We start from the raw sequence: 13,780 nt of genomic DNA, 5'->3' as shown, positions 1-13,780 counted from the left end.
GCGCATCCTCGCCACCTACCCTGTAGCTATGCTTCCTCCTCAGCCCTCCTACCAGTGTCCTCAGCAGCCCTCACTTTCTGGTATAGTACTGGAAGGCTTCATGCAAAAGGAAGATCCCATCAGGGTATTGAAGGATAGGAAAGTTTGGAAGGTCAGAGAGAGAAAAGAATGTATTCCCCATGGGAGTAACTGCATGAACAGAGATGAGGATGCAGAAAGTATGTTCCAGAGATACTGATTTGCCTGTGGTTAAAATGACATTGAAAGGAATCAGATCATAGAAGGCCTTGAATGCAAAGCTAAGAAGCCCAGACTGCAAATTTACCAAGGTGACTTGATTGCTTTCATTCAGCAGTTTTCAAGTTACTTTTAGACCGTGAGCTTATTTTAATGTCCTCTTGCCTAGAACCTCAATGTACAAAGCAGATAAAGGTTAAGCTATTCCAATTAAACACAAGTGAAGGGCCCTGAGTCTTATCCCTTACCTTACACAAAGTCACATGACCTGCTGGTTGAAAATGCAGGCTCATGGAATTCCTCACCAGACCTACTGATGTCTATTCTCTGGAGATGGTGTCCTAGAATATGCATTTGCTCCTACCGTTCTGGGTGATTGGTAAACACACTGAAGTTTGAGAACCATGGCTGTAGGGCTTGAGAGGGCAGAGTGTATAAAGACTGACAGCATGTCTTAATTTGCAAGTAAATTTTCCACCTGGCTTGACTGTATTCCCACCTATTTTACCTGTCTCTCTGATGTGTAATCTGGTTGTTCTGTGTCGTATAAATACTTCCACAAAGCATCATATGATTGTTCCTAGTACTGAACCTGGAGAGAAGGGCACTTGGCTTGGAGCAACAGGGGTTATAAAACTCGCCAACCCCCAAACTCCTGTACCTTATCTAGGGCCTCTGTGGCACTAGAAACCTCAGTTCTGAAAGCAAATGTTTGTGAGCACCTTGGAAACCACACACTCTCAACCATTAGTGTGAAAGGGGTCATACGTTTCCCAGATCAGTGACAAGAGCAATATGGTTCAGGAAGCTGAAATAAAAAAATCTTAAGTCCACGATCTTCGGAGACCTGCTCTCTGCCAAAAGGGTTGGGGCCCAGGCCCTGGAACTTCAAGGGGTACAGCATGGACGAGGAGCCATTTTCCACAGCACCAAATTTCAAATCAACACCTCACCTCGAAAGGTACAGCTACTGCCAGTTCAGTCATGTCATTATTTCTGTTTTCCAGATGGGAGAGTGAGGGGAAGCAGCCCTGAGCAATTAAGTGTCTAGCCTAAGGTCACAGAGCAAGTCAACGCAGGCCCTCCGAAAGCACCAGGTCCTCCTGCTGGATTCAGGCAGCAGTGGGCAATCTGCCCTCAGGCTCCTGCCTCAGTGCACCTTCATCTTGTCCGGCTCAGCAGCCTGGGCTGGCTCTTCCTCGACTCCCACACACCTCAGCCAACTCATCACTGCCCTGATCTAAGCCTCCCCTGCCACCCCAGCCTGAGGCCTCTGGAAATCAGGAGACACCTGCATGGGTAGATGATAGCTGTCACAAAGTGAACTCAGAGAGGAGGAGGGGAAGCCTTGGCATTCAGCTTCCACTTCAGCTCTCAGCCCACTAATTTGGGGCAGTAATGGGAATACAAGTGAGAGCTATGTCACCCTCTAGCTATGCTACAGCTATAGGGTGACACAGAAGCTGTTTGCCAAGCAGATGGAGTGTAATTGGACATCGGTGGCTTTGAACTGACCCCCAACACTATCACCTGCACCCATACCTCCTTCCTTGGGACAACTGCTGCTCTACCATGCTGGTCATGTGATTCTAATGGGATGACAATCACCCTTAGTAGCAGTAGTCCAGGTCTAGCCGATATTGTTCCTCATCCACTTGGCTATAGCGATTCATCTAAGCATCGGCATGGGACCATGTCTGGCTAATCAAGAGTTCTTCCCTGGGATTTTTTTCAGTCTGAGTGTGGTAGATGGGGCTACAGATGTAAACCTTCCCTGACACTGAGAGAAGGCTTCCCTTTGGAAGAAACAGTGAAACCAAGCAGAGACATACAGAGTATGCACATAGGGAGAAAAAAATCCTAATGGCATCATGTGAATCCCATAATCCAGTAGTACTGAATTAAGCTGCTACTCAATTACATGTGCTAGTAAATTCCATTACCTGTGCTAGATAGCAAATCTGCTTTAAAAAAGAAAAAAAAAAGATAATTCAAATTGCATTCCTGTTACTTGCAACCAAAAAATCTTGATAAATATAATGGGATAACCATAGAGCCTACTCTCACTACTCTCAGACATAGAACAAGTTTTTGTTTTTGTTTTTGTGTTTGTTTTGAGATGGAGTCTCCCTCTGTTGCCCGGGCTGGAGTGTGGCGCTATCTCAGCTCACTGCAACCTCCACCTTCCAGGTTCAAGTGATTTTCATGCTTCAGCCAGCCACCCGACTAGTTGGGATTACAGGTGTGCACCAACACACCTGGCGAATTTCTGTATTTTTAGTAAAGACAGGCTTTCACCATGTTAGCCAGGCTAGTTTCAAAGTTCTGGCCTCAAGTGATCCACCTGCCTTGGCCTCCCAAAGTGCTGGAATTACAGGTTTGAGCCACCATACCAGCCATAACAAGTTTTTTAAATGCGCATTAAGGGTCTTTTCTTGCCAAATGGAACAGGAAGAGGGAGCAGGTAGGTCAAGCCAGGAGCCAGAAAAGGAAGGAACCAGTGGAGTTGGGGCCAAAAAATAATAATAATAATAATAATATGCATATGAATTGAGGGCTCCAGATCTAATCCGGGGCCTGATAAACGGAACTGAAACAACATCCCTATTGCTCATTTAAACTACGCTCACCAAGGTCAGCAGTTAGGACTTCAGCACTCAATCCCACAGCAGTCTCTCAGCTCCCACCTGTCTGCAGCCCATGGCCCTGATCCCAGAGCCTTCCTTTAGGTCAATGCTCCTCTTCTTTGAAAGTCCTAAATGAGTCCCCATACTGTGTGACCGCTCTTGTGTCTCCTCAGATGGCTCCTGTTTATTCTCCCAACACTGAAGTGTGGGCACTGCTTGAGGTCATGTGCCAGGTATCCCACAACACCTTCCAGCCTGAAGTTTTACAGAAGCCCCCTCCTCCCAGACCAGAATTGTGAGCCTGAGTGTCTCTTGTGAGCTCCAATTCACGTTCCTCATTCAAAGACTGATCAGCTTTCACCACATCCAGGGCCTCCTCTGATCTTCTTGCTATAGCCGGGGACCCACAACTCCCCTGCTAGCTCAGGCTCCAAATTCTTTCCTTCATCCTGCACAGCAGGTTATCTTGGCCTGTAATTTCTTCTTTATTAGCGTCACTAACATTCTTCCCTTGCTCTTTATTTTTAATTCTTATTTCCTTAAGGCCTTTATCACCTTGTAGCTAGACTTCAGCAACAGTCTCTTCTTTGCTCTTTTCAAATATTTTATTCAACAAACATGGATAAGGTGCCTTTTAGGCATCCAACCCTATATAGTCTTCCTACTCTCGAATCCATTCTATACACAACACCAAATTAATCTTTCACAAGTACTACTTTGATCACATCATTCTAGGTCTCTAAAGTCTTCAATGGCTCCCCATTGCCTACTGAGTAAAAATCACAGTCATGAGTCTAGTATTCAAAGCCCTCTGTAATTTGTCCCCAACCTACTCCCCAACCTACCCGTCTGGCCGGATCTCCTCCTATTGCCTCTATACAGACTTTATACTCCAGACAACCTGATCTATTTGCTTTCCCTTGAACAAGCCCTGCACTTTTACATCTCTGAGTTTTTGCCCAGTCTATTTCCTCTGCATGAAAGTGTTCCCAGCTTATTCTGTGTCAACTCTCACTCATGTCTCAGAGTTCAGCTCAAATGTGACCATCATCTTCTTTTCTTAACATACCTACTAGAAGTGATTATTATCACTTTAGACTCCTGTCATTCTTTGCTTTTAGTGTTTGTGTGATATCTAGCATGTGATATCTTGCACTGTGGCTCAATGACCCATGCTAGGATCCCTATCATGAGAGTTCTTACCTGAAACATTGGCATCAGAATCATGAAGTTGCTAGTTTAAAACGCAGGTTCTTGCACTCTGCTCAAGGAATCTACACTTTCGGCCTGTAACCTCGGTGATTCTCTTGAGCACTCAGACTTGAGAACAGCTGTCTTATGAGACTGTAAGTTCCCTGAGGGCAGGGACTACATCTTACATGGCTTCATAAACATCAATGTACTTAGAGACGCAAGTTGAAACGAAGTCCCAAGATCGCCAAGTTCAAACCTGAATATCCTTTCAACATCACCACTAAGTTAAAGCTTGCTAAATGTTACACATTAGAAGGATGTGTGTACAGAAAACATTCATCAGGTTTAGACCAAGAATGCTGTAAAAAGTTATATGAGGAGAACCTAGCCCAAGGTTCAGAGCAGAAATTTTTCTCTAATCTTGGTACCATAAACAGTTACAGTTTTTATAAGCAATTTAGATTCATTTTTGTCTCCTGGATACTGAATTTTGTAAATGATCTCATTTCTCTCTTGTGTTGACCATGAGACTGTCTATAACAAACTCCATGGCCACCGCCAGCAGGTAACTAGGACTCCACGACGTCCACAGAGCATTCTAACCTCACCCATGACTCCACCGCCTCCTCCTAGCCTTGTTTTCCTTTTGCCTCTTTTTTTGTTTTTTTGTTTTTAAAGAAAATTTACTTTTCATTTCTCTTGCCATATTGTTTGCATCTTTGCAAAGGGTCTTCTGAAAGGAGGCCATCTATAAGTCAATAAAATAAATCCATGAACCTGTGGGTGTACAAATGTTTTCTGATTTTGTTTTTTTTACTCTGAAGGGAGAAATTAGTGTGGAAAATAAGTCTTCAGATCAGCAATTCTGAAGGAAAGCTGGGCCAGAAAGAACAGATGGAGTAAGTGGTGCTCTGAGGTCAGAGTTGTAAAAAAATTAGGACTTGTAGAGAAAACATGTATTCGGAAAGGATGATGGAGTTTTAGAACAGGAAGAGATGAGAGTGGTTTTAGAGTGTGATCATAAAAGGCAAAAAGCAAGAAAAAGCTTTTAGAGCAGGAAGAAGTAGTTAAAACAGGGCTGGTTTCAGGGAACTAACCTTGGAGTTTTTATGCCCAGACAAGGTAAGGTCTAACTACAGTTCTGAGGCCTCGGTGCAGAGGGACCCCTCTTGGGTTTAGATGGCTGTGTGGAGGAATGAATTTAGGGCCTAAGGAGGAAGAATCTTACCTTCCCAATGGTCAAGGAAGGTCAAGAAAAAACTCTGGTGCAGAATTGGAAGTTGAAAGCAAGAGTCAATGAGAAGAGACGCATCTGACAAAGGACTGATATCTAGAATCTACAAGGAACTCAAACAAATCAGGAAGAAGAAACAAATTATCTCAGTAACAAAAAGTGGAAAGAGGACATGAATAGACATTTCTCGAAAGAAGATATACAAGTGGCCAACAAACATATGAAAAAATGCTCAACATCGCTATCATCAGAGAAATGCAAATTAAAACCACAGTGAGATACCACCTTAACCCATTATTAAAAAATTATAGATATTGACATGGTTGTTGTGAAATGGATCACTTATACACTGCTGGTGGGAATGTAAGTTAGTACAACCTTTGTGGAAAACAGTATGGAGATTTCTTAAAGAACTAAAAGTAGATCTACCTTTTGATCCAGCAATCCCACTCCTGGGTCTCTACACAGAGGAAAAGAAGTCACTGTATCAAAGAGATACACCTTCACACACATGTTTATGACAGCACAAAGAGATACACCTTCACACACATTTATCATTGCGAAGATTCGACCAGAGTGTCTATCAACTGATGAGTGGATAAAGAAATGTGGTGTGTAATATACCATGGAATTCTACTCAGCCATACAAAAAGAACAAAATAATGTCTTTTGTAGCAACTTTTGTGGAACTGGATGCCATTATTCTAAATGAAGTAACTCAGCAATCAAAAAACAAATGCCATATGTTCTCATTTTTAAGTGAGAGCTAAGCTATGGGTACGCAAAGGCGTACAGAGTGACATAATGGGCACTGGAGACTCAGAAGGGGGAGGATAGGAAGAGAGTGAGGGATGAAAAACTACCTGTTGGGTATAATGTATACTACTCAGGTGACGGGTGCACTAAAATCCTAGACCTCACCAGTACCCAATTCATCCTGTAACCAAAAACCTCTTGTACCCCTAAAGCCATTGAAATAAAAAAATTTTAAAACAAAAACAAACAAATATAAAAAATAGCAGATGAAGAGAGGAGGAGAAACAACAGAAGTTTGCCCTATATATGATGTCATGTCTGCATATTGCCTAAAGTGCATGTCTTTGGTACATCAAGACCCTTCTCAGTGTAGTAATACATTGTGTGAAATTTAAATACTTTAGAAGAGATGGAGACACAGGGGGCAAAACAGTTTTAGAATAAACTCTTGACTTCAGGGAGCAGGCAGTGGCAGACTGTCATCTAAGTAACATGGTAAATGGCTAGGCTAATGGGCTACCTTCCTTTTCACATTAGTAAATGCTGAATACCTTTGGGCTGATACAGCCCAATAGCACAATGTTTCAAGTGGGAAGGAGCTGGACTTTAGAATAGTCCCTGATATCAGCTTAGGATCCAGGGGTCCAAAATACCATCAAACATAGAAAATAGAAAGACGTTTATTGGGTGGTTGTTTATTTATTCATTCCACACTTATTGAATATTTAATGACTACTGAGCACCGCACCAGGGATCGGAAATATGAAGGATACTAACACATACTTCTTGCCCTTAATAAGCTCAAAGCCCAGGGAGAAAATCAATATGTAAATAAAGCATGATTGTGTGTGGTATGAGTCATGCTATAGTCAAGGCATATGCAAAGTGGTGGGATCACAGAGGATGGAACAATTAACTCTGCCCTGGGAAGGTAGAGAAAGGGGGCTTATTTGACCAGGATCTTGAAGGATGACTAGGAGTTCTGCAGACAAGAATAGAGAGAAGAGAATATGCAAAAGCGCAGTGGTCTTAAATAACAGGGTATGTTTTCGGAACCTTAATTAGTTTGGGGTGATTAGAATAGAGTGTGGAATAGGAGCAGCAAGAGATGTGGCCAAATATTTGGGACTGGACTGTGAAGGTTCCTAATATGGCGTCCTAAAGAGCTTAAACTTCGTCTTCTAAGCATAGCAATAATCTCAGACATATTAAGGAAAAGTAGCTCTTGCAGTAGTCGGCACCAACTGCTGGGAAACTTCTAGGATCCTGATGTCTCTTGGGAGTCCACCCTTCAGCGATCATCAGAGTGGCAGGCTTCTGATGCTTTAGGTCCCAGGGGAGGTGGAAAGGCTCGGAGAGGGCAGGCTGACTGAAAGGTCAATGCTGCGGGTGTAGAAAAAGCGCCAAGGTGGGCCCCAGAAGCCTGGTTTTGCCTGGCTGGAGACCAGCTTGGGCTGAAATACTCCCCATTTCTGAAGGCCCAGTGTGGGCCTTCAATCTTAGGGCCCAGTCACTTCGTATAACAGCAATAGTGAATTTGCGTGCCAGGAAAAAATGAAAGGCTGTACTTCTTCCTTCGAATCAAGTTGTTATTGTTCAAATGCATTATTAATGATCAGGGCTGCAATCATTTATAACACGGTCATCACAAAAGCAGCTGTTACCATTTACACATAGCTCTCTGTGAGTATGTTATTAAGGTAATATTTTACCATGCATGCGACTTGCTCAGGGGCTGCATGCCTAATGCTTGCCTTGAACAGATACCCCACTCCCTTCTTAGAAGTAATCACTCCTTTCTTTTCTTTACAGAAATGCCAGAGAAGGAAGCAGGAAGGGAGATGAAGGCAGGGAACCCTGAAAAATTAAAGCAGAAACATGGGCTGTATTTTCCCCATCCTTCTTTTCTTCATTCCCTTTTTTTTCTTTTGAATGAAAAATAAAAATGCAGAAAACCTCAGGAGCCTCGTAACTTTCCCATTTTTATTTAAAAGTAAACCTACTGCTGTAGCTGTCACTACTCCTGTGTATCCAATGCAAGCTCCAATCCCACTGCCCAATATTTATATATGAGAAGGTAAATGCTCTAAAGAGAAAAAATAAATCAGGTAAAATCCTACAAAAGGAGTAGGGAATTTGCCAAAAGAGAGAACTGGGAAGCCAGCATAGTCCTTTGAGGAGCCCCTGAGCCAGCAGATGGAGGGTGGGAGTATAGAGAAATACCAGGAGTGTAAATGGCCTATTCTGTGGCTCCTGAGCTTCACGTCTGCCTGATGGGGAGTCTGGTGGGCTAGCGGTGCAAAGGGAAGAGACACAGAGGTTTCCCCTGCATCTGGGACTCTTTATGCCTACTCTAGGCATAAAGGTAAGAAAAACATGATGGCCCAGCAGCAGATGTCAGATCTGCCTCTTACTTTTCCAGGCTGGACTAGCCTCCTGAGCTTTCCTTCACCAATAGGATGGTCCTGGAAATCTGCATCGAGGGTGTCAGAAGCACTTGCAGGGACCAGGTGTGGATAGACTGCAAGACTAAAGAAGGGACACAAGGCTCCAGGGAACATCCTAGAGGGATCCATGACTTTTGGAGCAAAATAGCAGACAGAAATGCTGAATTCCCCTGGCACTTTCACAGCTGAGAGGGGATCCTCTTCCTTTCCTCCAACCAGGAAAATAGAGGCATTGCAGCAGAATCTGAGGACTGACCCTCGAGGCTGGTGATTGGGTGTATAATGAAGGAGGAGTTTATTGGACAAACGGTTGTACAGTGGTATTTAGGGGCCAGCCCATTGTGGCAGGAGGCCTATCGCATGGCATAGAAACCTCATCTAAAGACTACACTTTCAGGGATCATTTCTATAGTTCGTTACTAGAGAAGTTTCTCTGAACGTGTAGAGCACCGAAAACCACGAGGAGGAGGTACAGTGTTTTCTCCTGAGCATGAAGTTGGTTATTGGTGTTGCTTTATTGCAAGTGCCATTTACCGTTGATGATCGTTCTTTTTCTCCTTTGTGGAGAATAAGAGGGAGAAAACGCAGTCTTGAAAGATCACAGAAAGCTGATGCAAGAAGCTATGTAAGTTACAAGTTACGAGCTGAAGGGTGAGTCAAAGATTAACTTGGCAAAGGGGAAAGAAAAAATAAAGCATCAGGAGTAGAAGCATGCACAAAAATCCTGAGGCATACAGGAGTGTGGACTAAGGAACCAAGGGAAGGCCATGCAATGGAGCTCAGACAGTGAGGGAGAAGAACATAAGAGGAGGCCAAGGAAATAGCAGGGATAGGTCACGTGGGGCCTTGCTAAGGATTTTGGTCTACACCCCAGGAGCAATGGGAAACCAATGCAGAATTCAGGATTTAAGCTGAAAAGAGCCCTCTGTGGTGTGGAGAATAACCAGAGGGGCTGGCCTGTGTAGGATGAGTGAGGAAGCTGGAACCAGCAGAAGACTATGACACTTTAGCCTGTGGTGGTGGCAGAAAGTGAAGGCTAAGACAGCGAGTCAAGTAATCATTAGGAAGTAAAATCAGCGGAGACCTTGTGATCAATTGGATAAGGGGACGGAGAGAGAGGGGACCCCAGGTTCCTAGTTTGTGCAAATGAAAACACAGCATTTCTATACACAGAAAAAAAGGAACAATGGAAGAGGGCCAAGACTGAAAATGAAGGCAGTGAATTCAGTTTCAAAAATATTGAGTTGGAGGCAGCTTCAAGAGAGTTAAGAGATTTCAGGTTTGCTGTTGGAAATACAGCTCTGGAGTGTACTGGAGAGGTCTGATTTGGCAGCAAATGAGGAAGCCGTTGGCATATGGATGATGATTGAAGCCAATTCCATGGAGAAGATCGCCTTTGGGGGAGAATATAGAGTAAGAGGAACTGAGGGCCAAGACTTGAAGAATCCCATTGTGCAGATGTCAGATAGCAGAGGAGGACAAACCTGCAGAGGAGGACAAGCCTGCCGCAGAGACTGGGGAAAAGCCTTCAGACAGAGGAAAGGAATCTGGGCGCACAGGACTGTGCACTGGGAGAAAGCAGCATCGTCTCCCAGCAAACAGGGAGGGGAGTATGTTTCAACTGAAGAGAGTGGTCAGGAAAGTGGACTATCACTGCGAGGTCAAGGGAAATGAGGAGTGAAAAAAGTCCATTGAATAGAGACATCAACCCAAGGTCAATGGGGACCCAAGCCATAATTGTGTCTATGCTCATATTAAAGGAACCAACACATGGGTGCAAGGCACCCCATGCAGCGACTGGCACATAATCAGCCCTCAGCAAATGTCAGCTTTTGTTAAATTAACTCTTTAACATCTATACATCTAATATTCTCCTATTCTGTTGAAGGGAGAAGAAAAGGAGACACAGGTTAATATCTTAGCAGGAGAGCTTGAGATTAAACTCAGAGAACTTCCAGACAGGAAGGGCTGTAAAATGCCCATAAAGGCTATTGAAGAAGACGACAGGACTCTGGATAAACTTAGGCTCAGGACAGATTCCTTGTGGTGTCTGAGACAGGGCTGATGCAGCTCTTTCTGGAGGCAGGGGACCCACCCCAGTCATCAGGATGGGTCATTTCTACGTTGGGTGGCCTGAGCTCTCCCTCCCCTTCTCCCATGGAGACAAGAGCTGCGCTGTGAAGGAAAAGACTCCTCATTTCAATGGTTGGGCAGCCCAGGTTAACATTAACAGAGCCCTTCAGGAGAAAGCACCCAGAGGACAAGCACTGAAAAATATGCTTGAAGGGCCAGCCGAGTGGCCGGGATTACAACGTGATGCCCGGCCTTGGGTCAGTAATGGGGGGGTATTAGTCATCTCTTCAGACCTCAGCTCCATTATTTTTGCCGGAAATGTGAGAACAGCTCTCACTAATAACGTGTGGAATCACTTCCAACTATTTGCCTTTCAAGTCAGCCTCCTCAGGTCGGGTGACATATCTCGTTTAACAGGGGGTGCCATTAGAGAGAAGATTTAACGTGTGGCTAAAAGCATTTGTAGCGAGAGCTGTGGGTGGGTTCCTTTTTAAGCTTCTGTGGCTGGTAACTTGCGTCTCTTCCCTCCTTGCTGTTGGGTTTTGTTATTGAAGCCTTTTTCTTTCCTGAAGGAGGTTGGTCATTAACTCTCCCCTTCCCGGAGGATCCTCTGACATGAGCAGGGCAGGTCGAAAGCTGAATTAGAAATCTTTCCTGTGCCAATCAGAGACTGCATGAAGCTTAGCAGGCTGGCATAATTATTCAAAGCTCCTTGCTATCCTCTTACCAATGCCCCCCCTGCTCAGGTGACCTGGTGTCTTTTGATATCAATGTCTTACAGCAATAACCTTAGCCTTGAAAACAGAACCACAAATTTACCAGCCCACAGAATCTGTCTATCTACCAACAATATGAGTCCCGCCTCTTCTCATGCCTTTAGAGGGCCAACAGCCATACTAGGACCAGTAGAAAGAAGAGGGCTGAGAATCTGGAAGAAGAACTTATTATTTTACTAAAACCTCCTTTCTTGACATTTATCCCTGAAGGCTGGGACCATTTAAGGCCCTGATGAGCTTCTGAAATCTCTGTCCTAGAGCAATCTTCCCAGCTCCCGAAGTCTCAACCTCTCTGAGCCTTGGATTCTTTATCTGAACACAGAGAGAATAATAGCTACCTATCAAATGAAAGGCTATAGTTAGAAGCACTGGACACAGGGCTTTGCACATGGAAGGGGCTCAAATAAACACACATCACTTACATCTTTTGTGGTTACAAGTTACAAGTCATAGGAAATCTAACCAAAGTGCCTAAGTAGAGGGGATTTATTGGATTGTATAATTAACAAATCTAGAGGTAGGTCTGGCTTTAGGAATGCTGGTGGCTTAGGAAATTCTCTCCAGGGTCAAGTTCACCTCTGGCCAACCCCTGACTGGGCTTCCTACGTCCTGAATCCAGGTCATTCAAGGCTTGGTGGCAGGAAGATGGCAACAGCTATTTCAGTCCCAAGTCAACAGAAAAAAGGCTGCTCTTTCCCTACGTCATCCACCAGCAATTCACCTAAGTCCTAAGCCAGACACTCACTGGGCAAGTCTGGTTATGGACTTATCCCTGAGCCGATTGCCAAACCTTAGGCCTTGGAATGTGATGACTGGGTTTACCCCTGAATCTCAAACTCCACCTGAAGGAGAAGAATGAGGGAGGGAGCCTCACCAAACTCAAGGTGCTGAGAGTTGCATGGAAGATATAGCTCTAAAAAAAATAAAAATAAAAATAAAAAGGTATAGTGTCACTACCACAAAAGTGGCCAGGGAGGATGTTAGGGTGCCCAAACATAGAAATATCCCCTGCAAATAATAATTTCCCATCCTACCCCATGCGTAAGATACGGGTTATTTGAGAGTATTGTTTAATAAAGATGTATCATCAAGGAAAGCTCCACGAAGTCACCCCCAAAACTTTTCAGCAAAGTGCCCTCTTCCTCATGTATTAGTAATATATTGATTACACCCATTATAGCACTTTTCTCAATCTGACTTCTATTAGAGTTACTTACTATAAGGCTCTGTCACCTCCATTGCAATTAAGCTCCTGGTGGTCAAATACAGGGTTATTTTTCTCCTCACCCCATAGAGCACAAAGCACACAGTGGGAAATCTGGGTGCTTCCCAACCCACACTGGCTCCCTTTATCCATTTCAGCTCTGTTCTTCCCTTTTCTTCCCCTGACTACTTGGTCTACTTGGGATTAGACTAGGAGGGACTAGTGGATTCCATGAAGTCTAAGGTCAGAAGTTCCCCAACTCACCCTCTCTCTTGCTGGCATCTGCCTCTGTTATAGCTTCTCACATGTTGTACCTTGGGTTGTTTTTCTGGTTTCCCACCAAGAAGTCGTCTCTGGGAGTGAGTAAGGCCTTACCTTTTCACCTCTGTTTCCTTGGTGCCTAGAACAGTGTCTGGCTCCAAGAAAGCACCCAATTAAGTGGTATAATCACTATGAGTGATTCTCACTCATAATTGCCCCTCATATTCTCAAAGAAGTGCCTCATCTATCAAGGCTACTGAAAGGGAAGGTACTCAGCTCAGGTGAGGGATTCGAAATCTAGAGGGCTAGATGCAGAATACATAAATACAGAATGGACTGTAAAGCTCACTGTTGTTCCTTGCTTTCTATCAAGCCAGAGAAGATGCAGAGATAGTATAGGTAGCCTGACAGGCTATAGGGAGCAGACTGAGTTACTAGAGCAGGGGGCCTTCAGCTTGACTCAGCGTGTAGTTCGTACCCATGGGGAAGGGGGAGATGAACAATTAGTGGGGGGCTAGCAGCAGAGACCCTCAAAGACAGAAAAGCAATACAGATGTGGCTCTGAATAAGTAGCCTGGCAAAGCATGATCTCAGTAGTGTCCTGAAGCTAAGAGGAACAGGCTCCACCCGCTGGGATTTGGGTGGGAAGGGGCCCCAGAGGAGGCCAGTACTCGGTCAGATGGAACTGGAGCTCAGGGGGCTGGAGTGCTAATTAGGAAACCAAGGCAGAGTCCCAGCACTAGGAATGGAACCACTTTAGTGGCGATCCAAGGGAGGGTGTTTGCCACAAACGTACTTGATCCTGCCTCTGTGAGCAGACATCTGAGTACAGCACTTCCCCTACCAGTAAGGGGGAGGTGCTAGTGCCCTCCCAGCCCCATTAGGGCAGGTTCCCTAGCTAAGTGGGGCTGAGCTTGTAGGAAAAAGCCTTGCAGGGCTGGGCAAGCCTGGACTGATGGCTGGGCCAGATG

At 44.6% G+C, this 13,780-nt stretch overlaps 1 non-coding gene across 1 annotated transcript; it reads left to right on the top strand.

Moving 5' to 3' along the window:
• Positions 1-8,876: 8,876 nt before the first annotated feature.
• LOC135274719 (small nucleolar RNA U3) lies at positions 8,877-9,094 on the top strand. The gene has a single exon (XR_010342489.1). It is a non-coding gene; the product is annotated as a small nucleolar RNA U3 (small nucleolar RNA).
• Positions 9,095-13,780: the final 4,686 nt, after the last annotated feature.

Source organism: Aotus nancymaae, unplaced genomic scaffold (assembly GCF_030222135.1).
Source record: "Aotus nancymaae isolate 86718 unplaced genomic scaffold, 86718_ANA_hifiasm-v0.15.2.pri h1tg000012l, whole genome shotgun sequence".
Lineage (NCBI taxonomy): Eukaryota > Metazoa > Chordata > Mammalia > Primates > Aotidae > Aotus > Aotus nancymaae.
The sequence above is the reverse complement of the archived record's forward strand: the minus strand, read 5'-3'. Positions and strand labels throughout refer to the sequence as shown.